Genomic DNA, 13375 nt, shown 5'->3' with positions numbered 1-13375 from the left:
TCATAACGAAAAATATAGAGCTTAAGGTACAAAATCAAGCAATCATGAGGATGATAAACAATCAGCCAAACACAATGATGTGTAGTTCAGAGCAACATTGAGATATCTTCATGCGACGATCTGCAACATCATCCCAGTGCTTGAAGTTTTCCAATAGGTGACAACGACCTTAACACGAAATGACGTTGCGGTATGTGGCGAAGCAGAATCCTCTCAATCGCCGCCTCAACAATAAACTTAGGAAATGGCTGATGTGTTTTGGGTCTTACATTTTGTAATTTTTAATTCTTGATTTATGTAATTTGTATTTGTTTGTACTTGTGATGTCTGCAATGAAAATTATAACTTTTGATTTAATTTTTTGTGCATTTAATCTTTCTTGTCGCAAGCTTAGCTCCCTAGTTTTTGGCATTCTAATTTATCTTCGTGATTCAATAACACTTCAATGAAATAAATTATGCGAAATAAAGTTTCATTTGTTATTTACGTGTTTAACTTGTTAAGGAACCCAACTTAGAAAAGATCTCTAGACTTTAGTAGGCGAGTAAGTTTTACCTCAAACCTCTTTTGTAAATTTTTTCAACGAATAATTATCTTATCATTCACTTTTAGCAATGAGGACACCCTCTTAACCCGATAAAAAAAATAAGGTGTTTTAACAAAAGTTGAACAAAGTCAAGAATGTGAAAATTTTAAATTTTTGGTATTATGTTTTCAATCTTAATAACAACTCCTATGTTGCCTCCTCTCACAAAAATAAAGAAGCAAAACTTTAAAAATAAAAAGTCAGAGAGCGAGTAATAAGAGGCGATAAGAGTTACAATTGAGGAGAGAAACGGACTCATAGAGTACCAATGATTTTTCACTCAACGCCAAATCCAATGAAAATATAATAAAAAGTATTCTTTCACGAAATAAAAGGATTCGAAACTTTTTCAAAATTTTAGTCATTTCTGAAGTAGAAAATAAGATTTACTGTGGGGAATGAACAAACGTATTTTGAGTATTAAGCTTGCCGCATTCTGAACTTAGAAATATTTTCATAGCAAGAAGTATGCAATGGGAGTCAATCTTGAATAACGTATAAAACTTGCTTGCGTTTTGAAAAGTGTTGAAACACAGAGGGAAATGTGTGTCTTTAAGGAGGAATTATGCTTGAGGACAAACATAATATGGAGCAATGCTTGAGGATAAACATCATTCTAAATTTGGAGGTGTGATAGCGTGTATAAATACTCATTATTATAGCTCCTTTTATTAGAATAATGAGGTTAAAACGCATAAGAAGATAATCAGAACGTGTAACTTGTGTTGTAAACACATAAGTACTTGGAAATATACTTCCATAAGAGTTATGTGTGTTTCATACAATTTTAATGTCTAAACGTAGGATATTGAATAAATAAAGAAACTAGTGAACCGCATGAAGCATTTCGTGCAAGGACAACAATCAGGAACTCATTTGGCGATTAATGTATCTAGACGAGGAACAAAGTTATCACGCAAAGAAGGGTCGCTAGAAGAAAAGAGGAACAGTTGGAGATGATGTGACATGTGACAGACACTTTTTGGGCGAACGACGATGACAAGTTCAGAAGATAGAAGTTTTCCTCCCAAATGTGACCTATATAAAGCCATCTCCATCAACCTACAAAAGAGGCCTGAATGGGCACAAGAGGCTTGAACTGACCAAAAATCCTAGAGAGAGAGGCGGAAAGGAATAGTCTTTCCGTCGTCTGTAATTGTTTTCTTTTTGTTCTTCGATCAGTTGTAAAAGCGAAAGCTTAATTGCTGAGAATGGAAGAATCCATATTTCCATTGTCTCATAACTTGTAATAATTCTTCCACTCTCTTCTTCCCCCATTTTTTCACTTCTTTGTAATATAAGTTGTTCATATTGTACAATGGCCTAAGGTCTACATTCTTTATATATATTACATCTTTATACCTTTTCAATCCATCATTTCTTTACTTTTCATTTGTCAAAGTGTTATAAGTAGAGTAAGTCAATCATAAGTTCTTGATAAGGAGTCTAGCTTATAATTCTTATCGCATTAGTTAAGCTATATTCATCGCTTGGCCAGTGTCAATTGCCAACTACTCGAGAGGGCAAGTTGCAAGGATAGGACTAATGCACGCAAGGAGGAGTTTGGATAATAAACTTTACCTTGGTGAGATAACTTCCAACATTTGTATCCCGAAAGGCGAGCAAGTATATGGACATTAGGTGTTGTGAGGTTGTTGTCCTTAATCGCAAAGTTCTATAAGCGTTATAAGTGAATACTTCTAGATATAGCTCACCTAATTCGACTTAGTCATGTAGATCCCGAAAGGAGACTGTGTGCGTTCAATGACTCTAAGAGGAGCACACTTTAATCATAAGCTAATTGAGTAAATTAAATCGTAGCAAGCCCTTGCATTGCTTAATCGCCTAATGGCGCGTAGACCTTATGTCCCTCTTTCTTGCTTATAATTTAGTTCACATACAATTCCATTTTGCATCCATTTCCTCTCCTTACAAATTCTCTAGGTGCGCATAAGTATTTTAATCCTAATTCGAATTCTTTTATGTCTTTGTAGTCAATTCTCATAATGTCCAACTAATGAGTAATTAGCTAGAACTAATGTCTATCAATAATTTCAAGTGTTTGACTCTGGATCATCCAGGTAAACCTACTGTTTCACTTGCATTTGGGCATACAGTAGGAAAACTTGTACTCAACGAGGACTTAAGTATTATGCAATTAAGAGGTACATAGTGAGCATTTCACATGTTATGATCGTGATCCATGACTCATCGCCTAGAATCAAAGCATGCTGTACAGAGAATTACGGTGAGCGCCTTGCGTGCAATGACCTAACTTAGTGATGTATTGCACTTGTGTGACACACACGAAATTAACAAGAGGCTATCCCTAGAAGTCTTAATTTGAAATAATCTTTGTTCTTTTGCAACTTTTGTTGATTATGTGAGAACCACTTCGATAAATGATTGTTTGATCTTTATGAATTTTGATGTTTGTCACTTGTTCATTAACTTAGGGCAGCTTGTCATCTAAGGGCCAATTGATTTAGGATCAACATGTTGTTTGCAATTATCTCTTTGATTGAATGAAGAGAATTACACCAAAACACCCAATTCCCTCCTTTTGATTCTTAAGAGAAACTATATTTTTGTACTCCTTGGATTCTTAATGGAAAACACATTATTAAAATATATATATATATATATTTGATTTATTTTCTTGTTTACCATCAACCCCATATTACTATAATACTTAATTATTGAATTCTTTTCTTTAACCATCTTTGGTTTCTTGATTTGCCCAGCCTCGAATTCTCTTAAGATTCGCTACTTATTCTATTCTACCTATCTAACTAGGTAAAAATTACTTTTACAAACTCTTTGCTTTATATTGTTTGCAGAATTGCATGCTTGTTTCTTTCTTATGCCATATGAATCCACATATGCAATAATAATGATATTTCTTACCACCTGTCTTGATCATTTAAACCATCCTACCAAAAAATTCTCTTTCAACCTTATTCCAAAATTTTAATTGGTAACATAGACAATTACCTTTATCTAAGTGCTTTGATCATGGAAGGCTTTAAAAATGGTGGTTCTACCACCCATCCTCCTATTCTTAATGGGATAAACTATGCGCATGGAAAGCAAAGATGACTGCCTTCTTGAAATCTCTCAAAAGCAAATCCAAGCTTGAATGTGATTGTCACTACCTGGCCGTCTCATCCTACGCTGTCACTAGTGAAGATGATAAAGTCTCATTTAAACATGTAGTTGATTGGACAAAAAAGAAAAATATGAAAATTTTATAGGGAAATCATGTGCATTGAATGTCAATCTATATTACGTGTTGAATTAAAAAGAAAAGAAGGAATTTTCAAACTTCTAATGTCACTATTAGATGGGATTGGTAACTTTGTCATTAATGTTAACCACATAAACACTTTTGCTTTTATGAAGGGACCAGCCACAAAAAGCATTTTAAGAAGATGATGTCAACCACATAAACACTTTTCTTTTTACGAAGGACCAGCTACAAAAAACATTTAAGAAGGTGATGACAACCACATAAACACATTTCTTTTTATGGACAGCCACAAAAAGCATTGAAGAAGGTGATGATAAAAATTAATGCAATACACAGAGGTGGTGGATGGTAGTTGCTTATCATACGGGAGAGTAGCGCACACATTTATAAACACATTCTTTATAGATATTTATAAACTACACTAGTAGAAAAGCTAAAATAAGTTATAATAGTTAAAGTCTATAGTGCACACACTTATTGTTTGGACAGAAGACAAAACCAAATACCTACATATACAAGATATAAAATGTCATCATTACTAATATACATTTGATACATCTGATACATTTAAAACACACTTGATAACACTTAATATACCTATTATCCCTTGATACACTTGATACTCCTTAGTACATTTGATATTTATTGAAAACGTTTGGACCTTAATACATATGATGAACCATGATACTCTTTGATACACTTGACACCTTTTGATATACTTGAAAAACCTTGATATACCTTAATATTCCATGTTACATTTATTCTTACCCTTTCAACCTTGGTATATACACTTAAATGTTTCACTAATAAGTTTAATACACTTGATGTTCGACTAATAAACTTGTTATGCTTCATTGATATACTCAACAAATTTGATACACTTGATTGTGATATGTTTGATACACTTGATTGCAGAGATACACGTAATATTCTGTACTAATACACTTAATTAATTAAATACACTTGATATGCTTCAAGTCCTACTTATACACTCGATACACTTGTAAACTTGATAATGATTTAGTTGATATACTTTAATAATATATTTGTTGATATAGTTTGCATTGATACACTAAGTTATATCGTTCATATATTTATTTAATCAATAAACTACATAAGTTATATTGTTCATATATTTATTTAACCAATAAACTACATAAAACTACATAAAATTTGTCAAAATGAAAATCAAGTAGTAAGTATATAAACCAACTAATACATATAATATGAGTACATCATAAGATTGATATACAAAACTGATACAAAGTAAAATCAAAACAAAACCAATGTAAAAATATAAAACAAAATCATTTAAAATAAATTTAACTTAAAATACACATCAAAGAAAGTGGAGAAAGATCACAAATGAAGTTAAAGTACTTTGATTAACAACCATTATATTTCATATTGAAAATAATGTGTCATGGATATCCTAAAATCAAGATTAAGATAGGAAAAAAAAATTCCGTATAAGAAAGGATGATTGAGGCCTTGAAAAGAAAAGAAGAAATGTGCATGCTAGTGAAAAAACAAACTGTTTTTTCGTAAGAGAGAAATGATTGATGTCTTAAAAATTAGCGGAAGAAATCCAGGATGATTAGGGCATTAAAAAAGGAAAAAAAAATAGTTATTGAATGATAGTTTGGAAATAATAACAAATTTGAGATTGAGAGTATTTTACAAAATGAGAACTTTATCATATTTGAAAAAGTTTAAAACAGTCTGCTACATTTGCTATCACATATTCTCATAATGCTAGAATGGTATAGAGTACAAATTTTCTATTCATAATTCATTCACTAAACATATATTTCTTTCTCCCTTACTCCCTTCATCGTTATGGTTCCACTTTATATATTTACCAGTCACACTTCATAGTAACACACACATTTAAAATACACAGTTTGATGTCTAAATTTGGTATCAATGGCAAGTGATTAATCTATTGAATTATCACTGTTGTTAACTTAATTTGTTTGTAAGGAAAGCGCTACTAAATTAATTTAGCAATTACAAATTTGTACCCTCAAGAGGGAAAATCTTAGTGGCCGATTCAAGAAGATAAAATTATATATATAGTGCATGAAAATTTAAATTTGTCTATATATTTCTTAAGCATAAACTTTATAAAGAATTTTAGTGGTAAATTAAAAAAAGTTCTGATAGATTAAAGACGAGAAATAAAACTGCAGGAAAGTAAAGATAAGGATGAAAGAATAAGGGATACAATCAAGAGATTAACAAACCATGGTGTAGATATATATCGCAGGAGGGACTTCGTACACAAGGTAATGAGAAGTCATGTTATGGACTTATGGGGCATAGATTTATACAAGAATAAAAATATATAGTGCATGGAATTTTATATCTTCTGTACATATATATATACCTTAAACTTTAGAAAATTTCAGTGGCAATTTCAGACAAGTTTTAACAGCTTAATAACCAAAAATAACATTGTAGGAAAATAAAGAGAAGGGAGATAATCAAGAAACTGCCAAACTAGTTTAGAAATGGTCGAACAACTTATCAGTTTCATTCATAAATTTATTAAATAAACAAGGTTCATTATCAAAAGCTGAGTAGATTTCCTCGATTCGATCCATCTTAAATTAAACTTTACGGTAACACCATAAAAATACCATAAAGAAAACTATAATCACAATTCAACCTATTCACTACTATTGAAAAGTTAACCATGCATTCACTAAAATTTCAGTGCAAAGAGATGAAAAACAATGAAAATTAATTTAGAATATGAAAATTATAGATGGTAGAGAAGGTGACATGTCATAGAAAAAGTTAGTATTATTGTCGGTAATGAAAAATAGTGTGAGATTGGAGGCAGCTGGCTTTAAAGTTTGGAGTAAAATAGAAAAGATGGCAGTACGGGTGTGAATTGATTTTGCAGCTTTAGATTATGCAATTTAATTGATCGAAGTTAATATAAGTTTTTGATGTGTTGTCAGTTGGAATTTAATGCAATAAAACTACAGCTGGTTGGGTGATGTGCCTTCGTACATTACATTATTTCTTTCTACATTTAATACTGTGATCCTGAACCCTAACTGCTCACTTTTTTCTAACTTCCTGATTGCTGGTTATGAATAATGTTACCCATCTTCATAACCTGACAATAATTTTCTGTCCAATTATCATAAAAGAGTCTTCTAGCACAAAATAATGAAATATATAGGACTAAAAAACAATTTAACTATTACCTATATTTATCAATTAGACAAAAGAAAAAAACTCTCTTATCAATTTAGAATTTGTAAAAAAAAAAAAAAAAAAGTGATAGTTCTTACAAACTTGTTTCTCCATTCAAAATACAACTATTGTAATATAAACGAAACAATTACCAAGTTTCAAGCCAATTAATTGAATTTTATCAATGAATGTATTGTAATAAATACAGGGGTGGGGAGTTGATCCGGGAACCTCTTGTCTACGGGTACATATAGGTACCAATTGAGCTAAGCTCATGTTAGCATGATACATGTATTTATCAAGTTATGTTTAAGCAAAGGTATGTTAAAGCTTGATAATTGATTTGAAATTATGATTTCACAGCATGAGATTTATAAGCAAGTATGTTTAAGTTGAGTTTTCAAAGCATTTGAGATGATGAACGATTTATCACGTTTTAGACTATACCTATTAAGTTAGTCAAGATGTTTATTTTCCGGTTTGGTTTAAAGTGGTGTCTATAATTAATGGCATTTAGCCTTAACCTTTTCTCAGAAGCTATGTAATGAAATTTGTTAAATTTATGAGTTATTGTGTTGGTTCATTGTTTAAGTTGTTTAACATTTCAAAAGGTTCAGTAGTTAGGGTCAACTAGTGTCATTCAAAAGAGAAACGATATCAGTTGACTTTACGTCATCTCTCGGGTGAAGAGTAGGTGATCCAGGAGGGGACATGACATTAAACCCTTACATGTAGTCCACTAATTAATCATACCTAGAAAATTTTCCAGAACTTTCCTAACTCTCAACGCCTATCTTCATATCACATTAAGACCTCAAAACGTCTATTTTCTCTTGAACGCAACTTCCTTCATCATGTAACATGGATTAAATGAAAATCATCAAAGTGCGTTCTACAAAATCCTTTCTATTCAAGAATGCAGGTCTCAAAATTATTGTGTAGGATGCCTTATCCTTTTTATGTGATCTAAGTTAGGATGCCCTATTATTGCTGTATGATTTGGAATAGGATGCCTCATATTTGCTTGTGATATGGTATGAGATGTTTTTCACTTGCTATGTGATATGCTATTGGAAGATGTGTTATGCATGATGGAATTGATGGTAATTTGTCATTGCATTGAGCTTAGTTTGTATAGTCACTACTTAGAAAAAGAGTGTGATAAACGTTTGAGTTGAGGAAGGGTACAAAGATGTGTTCTTTGATATGATATAATGTGTTATAAGTAATGCGCTCCTACGCGACATGAGCTTTTATGCATGATTTGAAAGGAAATGATTTCCATATTATTTATATGCATATTGTTAATGAGATTTGAATTGTGTAAATCACCTAATGTATTGAGATGATATGAATTGAACTCAAAATTTTACTATGGAAATGCATGACTGTTTATATTGCATGATTTTGCAAATAGAATTGCAATATGTTATGGTTGAAATGTTATTCACTAAATGTGTTGGTGAAAAACTTTACTCACTAGACACTTGTAATACCCCATGTCCAGGAATTCGGATCCCCAACATTCCCCTACATCCCCTGCAACCTAGCAACATCATCCTTACTATCTCAAAGGCTTATAAAAGTGAAAGTCATCCCTACAAACCAACATGGGTCCGTTCAGCATGTTTTGTCCTCACTCACATGCATCCTAGGAAAATTCTCAAGAGGCCATCCAACATAGAATTGTTTCAAGCTAAACACATTTAACTTTGGAGTTTCTATGATCGAGCCACCAAAAAGGAAGGTACACTTTATTGGTATAGGTATTAACTATTAATTAATTATTTTAAGTCTTTCTTAAAATTACTGTCATGTCCTCAATGGTCATTACTTTAAATTAAATAAAAATTTTCTAAAATAAGACATAAAACTTTCAATGCAAACATCAAATACTCATTTATAAATAGTAAGTAAATTAAGTAGAAATAAAAGTAAAATATCAAATTCCAATTCGGGTCCTATTTAAAATAATATGAAATATCATAGCATGAGTTTTGAAATTTTAAATAAAATACTATAAATTAAAATACTAAAAACATAAAGGCGGAAGCACATAAACTTTCTTCTATGGCGAACCACGGCCACTTCATATCATTCATCAGCTTTCATCTACCTCTACCTTTGCCTGAAAAACTAAACATAGAAAGTGTGAGTATAAACATATAACTTAGTAAGAGACCCACTACTAGTCCCATTAGGTGTCTGTTAAATTTCCATTAGGGTCCTGAAAGGAAGTACACCATAACTATCGTGCTCCCGAACACATGCTTCTAATGTGATCTTTGGTGATACCAAAGGAACACCTGAGAGAAACTGGTCTTCGGTGATCCGAAGGCACCTAAAAGAATCAGGCTCTAAGTGATCCTATCGAACCATTCCTAAAACATATACTGGTGGTGATCCCGAGGGACACCTATATAGGTAAGACTTTAATAGACAAAGCTAACAGAACATCATAGCCTAGACATGTAGCATATCATAAGTATCATAACTCAGTCATACCATATCTCAATCATAACATCTCTCAGTCATACATATCTGAGTCATACATATCTCAGTCATACATAACAATTATCTATGTAGTCATCACTATCAGTCAGCCCTAACAGTCACATTATGCATCATAGCTACATTAATGCATAATGAGGAAAACATACATGCTCTTTAATCTATTGTTGAAGGTCTAATAGTAGAATCTCTTACCTCAAGATTAGATAAAGTCATGTTGATAGTCAATTCTCAATTATAAGGTTGAAACCAAAACAACTGCTCTGCCCTCCACTGTCATGTCCCTATTTCTTGCATATTTTGTCAATCAAAATACATTCACTTCCAAACTTAAATGCATTGATACCTCAAAATGTGGACAAAGTCTGGATCTAACAAATTCTTCCCAGTGTCCTTGGTTAATGTAAGAATACATATCTGGAGGTCGTCTCAAAAGTTCAGGTTCATTCCTGAACACCAAGATATGCTTTTTCGTCAACCAATGCTTGAATTGATGGAATGTTGTCCCTGCATTCTTAAGAACACTCTTTCTAGATCTACTGTCAATTATAAATGCAGTCTGAGATTTAATATCGGTTAGTGTCACATTGTCAATTGAAATAAACTTGTACAAAAACCATAAGCAATTTTACCTCAACTATAGTATAGATATTGTCCTTCAATTCAGTAGGCACATCGATCCATGATGGATAGTTAATGGGGATGTGGTAGTGTACACACGATCCAATAAATGAGTTTCGTTTTCTCCAATATGTACACCATCTTGATTATATTCCACTACACTTTCCTCTTACCTTCACTTCTAACCCGAGTCACATCAAACATAATAGTAGGTTCCCACTTCCTTGTTTCTTGGGCTTCTCTATAATTTGGTCATCAACTCCTCCAACCACTAATCTACTAACCTCCTTGTCTTGATCATCACTTACTATATTTAGCTCCATGTGTAAGGAGAATATCCTGTCAAAGCAACATTAAAAAGAAATTTGTTAGTGTAGATTATATTAGGGTTTAGGGTTTAGGCATATTCAAAATAAAACATATCATATTATAAGTACATATATAACAAGTAGAAAGCTACCCACATTGTGTTATTTACGAACCCATGTACCTTCACAGTCTGATCGTACATATGTTGAGATATTCTCATCTAAATCAATACTATCATCTATATTTGGCATATCACTAGGTACTCCTTGACTATGTAACATGATATCTCCAAGTTCCTCGTCATTTGATTGATCTTCACAATCTCTCTGTGGTAGAGTAAGCACAATTTATCATCTAGCATCACTTGGATCTTCAACGTAAAAATATACATACAAACTGATACAAGGTTTTAACTTGTCAAGTATATAAAAAATGCAGGTGACAAGTAATGTTGTTTTTGTAGTAGTGAAATAGGCTACCATAACTGCAAGATAATCATAAAATTCACATTCGTATTCAATTAAGTTTAAATTCAAATTCGTATTAGAATTCATATTGAACAAAAATTCATATTCAAACTCAAATTTAAATTAATTATCAAATTCAATATCTAGTTCGTATTCAAATCTTTAAAAAACATAGATTACACATAGATTACATAATATCAACATACAATCTCAAATTTACACATCCAATCTCAAACTTACAATAAAAACTCATACATTTTCACATAAAATAATACATAATATATTACACATATATACATATCTTGCATGGATTACACATACAAAATTACCAAACATACAATGAATTTCAAACTACATATAATGTCAATATGCACAATACGATTACATTTGTGTACTACATACATAAAACAATATATACATGCATTTTCATAGTTTCAAAACAAAATAAAAAATGGACAAAATCTTATACCAAGCAAATTGACGACGAAGGACGAGAGAGGAGCACAGAGCGATAGGCAACGGACGAGCAGTGGCAGACGACAAATGCTTCTTCTTCTTCCCCTCTTTATCTTTTTCTTTTCTTCTCTTTCGTTTTACGGGGTTCTATGTCTTATAATTACATAACAAATAGAGAGAGGAAAGTATGACACAGCTTGAACACGTGGGCCTTTCTACACATTTTGCTGAAGTTTAACTAATGGCGTCAGAGAAAATCTAACTGTAATAATTAAATGTTGTACTTTCTTCGATGTCATTTCACTTACATGTCGGTGAAGATATAATACTATTTTAATTCCTAGACTTTTGCCAAAGTGGTCAACGCTGATGTTGGGAAATGTTTAAATTTAATATTATATATTATTTAGCCTTTTGCCGACGTGGTGTGTAAGGATGTCGACCTTTACCGACACATTTCACGACGCGTTGTATCATACGTTGGAAAAAGCCAAACCTAAAATTTTAATGTCTAACTTTCCCCGACGTGCTTTGTGTTGGTGTTGGGGAAAGGTTAAGAAAAAAAATCAATTACGATCTATCACTGACGTTGTTTATGGTGGTGTCGGCCTTGCCTCTCTATACCAACGTGGATATCTCAAAGTCGGAGTTTCTTCTGTTTTGCAATGTTCTATTTTTCGACGTTTTTTCCGACGTCGGAAACCCCCATTTTCTTGTAGTGTCACCCATTTCACTATTTCTCACCCTCCATCTCTCCTATGACATTACTCCTCACTCCTCCCTTTCACTATTCCTCACTTCTCCAAACATAGATTATAATAACTCAAATTATAATAATTTGCATTCCAAACATAGACTATAATAACCCACAGACTATATTAACCACAGACTATAATAACTCACTCTACGTCTCAAACTTCGCCTTCATAGTTGCCCCCATTTTAAAGCAATAATAGAAATTTGTACTAGTAGTGGATTGATTATAAAGATTTGACATTTTTATTGTGTTCTTCTTCTGCTACTTTTCTCCTAATTTCTTTTTCTTCTATCTTTTAATTTTTTCATTTCTTCCAAATTGCTCAGATGAATTTTGCTTCAATTCCTTATTAAACAAGCTTCCAATTCAATGGGTGATTTTCAATTGCCCTTTATTTTATGAGTAAGAAAAAACCTAGAAAACTAAGAAGATTACAAACGCGCCATAGTTGAGGACTTCACCTCAAATTTGTCGATGATGGTATATTATTATTTTAGTACTTTCCAGCCTAACCCTTTAATTCAGCGATTGAGTTCGTCTTTTATCTCATTTTTCTTAAAATCAACGATGTAGATCTTCAATGATCGTAAACGGTGAAAGAGATGAAGGAATCTGACAGAGAGAAAAAAAGAAGGATGAGTAGCATCATTGTTTTTCTACTTGTGAGGATGAAGAAATTAGCTGGCGAAGTTCAATTGAAATTGGGGACAATTTGGGTATTTAAAAATTTTCAAAACTATACAATGTTTTCCAATTGGTTTCTTTTTTTTTTTCTATCTTTTGTAAATAGTTTCCGTTTTTACATCTACGAGAATTTTTCTATTTTTCTATTTAGCTTTTTTTCAAAATAAAAGAATAATAATTATTATTTTTGGCATCTTATAAAAATCTCTACTTTCTGTTACTTTCCACTACCTTCCAACGACCCTATGTATAATAGTTTCATGAATTTAAAGAACTTCCTGATGATGGGCAGAGAAAGTGATCATGACACAAATTTTAAAATAAAGCTTATTAGTCAGGTCAAAATATTATACAAAAGAAGACTCTTATCTTTACGATTTAAAGAAGTGCGATTATCTGTTGGGCCTAATTAAAGTTTTGGGCCTCTATTTAGTGCAGGAACGGTTAAAGAATGCTAGGAGGGAGGACAACCATGTTGGTGGCTTTAGAATCATACACGCGTGAGGAATTGTCAAATCAGCTTG

The 13375-nt window shown here is 32.1% G+C and overlaps 1 long non-coding RNA gene across 4 annotated transcripts; it reads right to left on the bottom strand.

Annotated features, from left to right (window-relative positions):
• Positions 1-8942: 8942 nt before the first annotated feature.
• Positions 8943-11543, bottom strand: LOC116403846. Of its 4 annotated transcripts, none has more exons than XR_004216743.1 (4): positions 11424-11543; positions 10669-10813; positions 9753-10517; positions 8950-9182 (listed from the first exon to the last, which is right to left on the bottom strand). It is a non-coding gene; the product is annotated as an uncharacterized LOC116403846 (long non-coding RNA). The 4 variants fall into 4 exon arrangements; XR_004216744.1 differs by having other exon boundaries at positions 8950-9174; XR_004216742.1 differs by having other exon boundaries at positions 8943-10517; positions 10643-10813.
• Between the last annotated feature and the right edge of the window lie 1832 nt (positions 11544-13375).

Source organism: Cucumis sativus, chromosome 5 (assembly GCF_000004075.3).
Source record: "Cucumis sativus cultivar 9930 chromosome 5, Cucumber_9930_V3, whole genome shotgun sequence".
NCBI lineage: Eukaryota > Viridiplantae > Streptophyta > Magnoliopsida > Cucurbitales > Cucurbitaceae > Cucumis > Cucumis sativus.
This window is presented reverse-complemented; position numbering and strand designations above follow the sequence as displayed.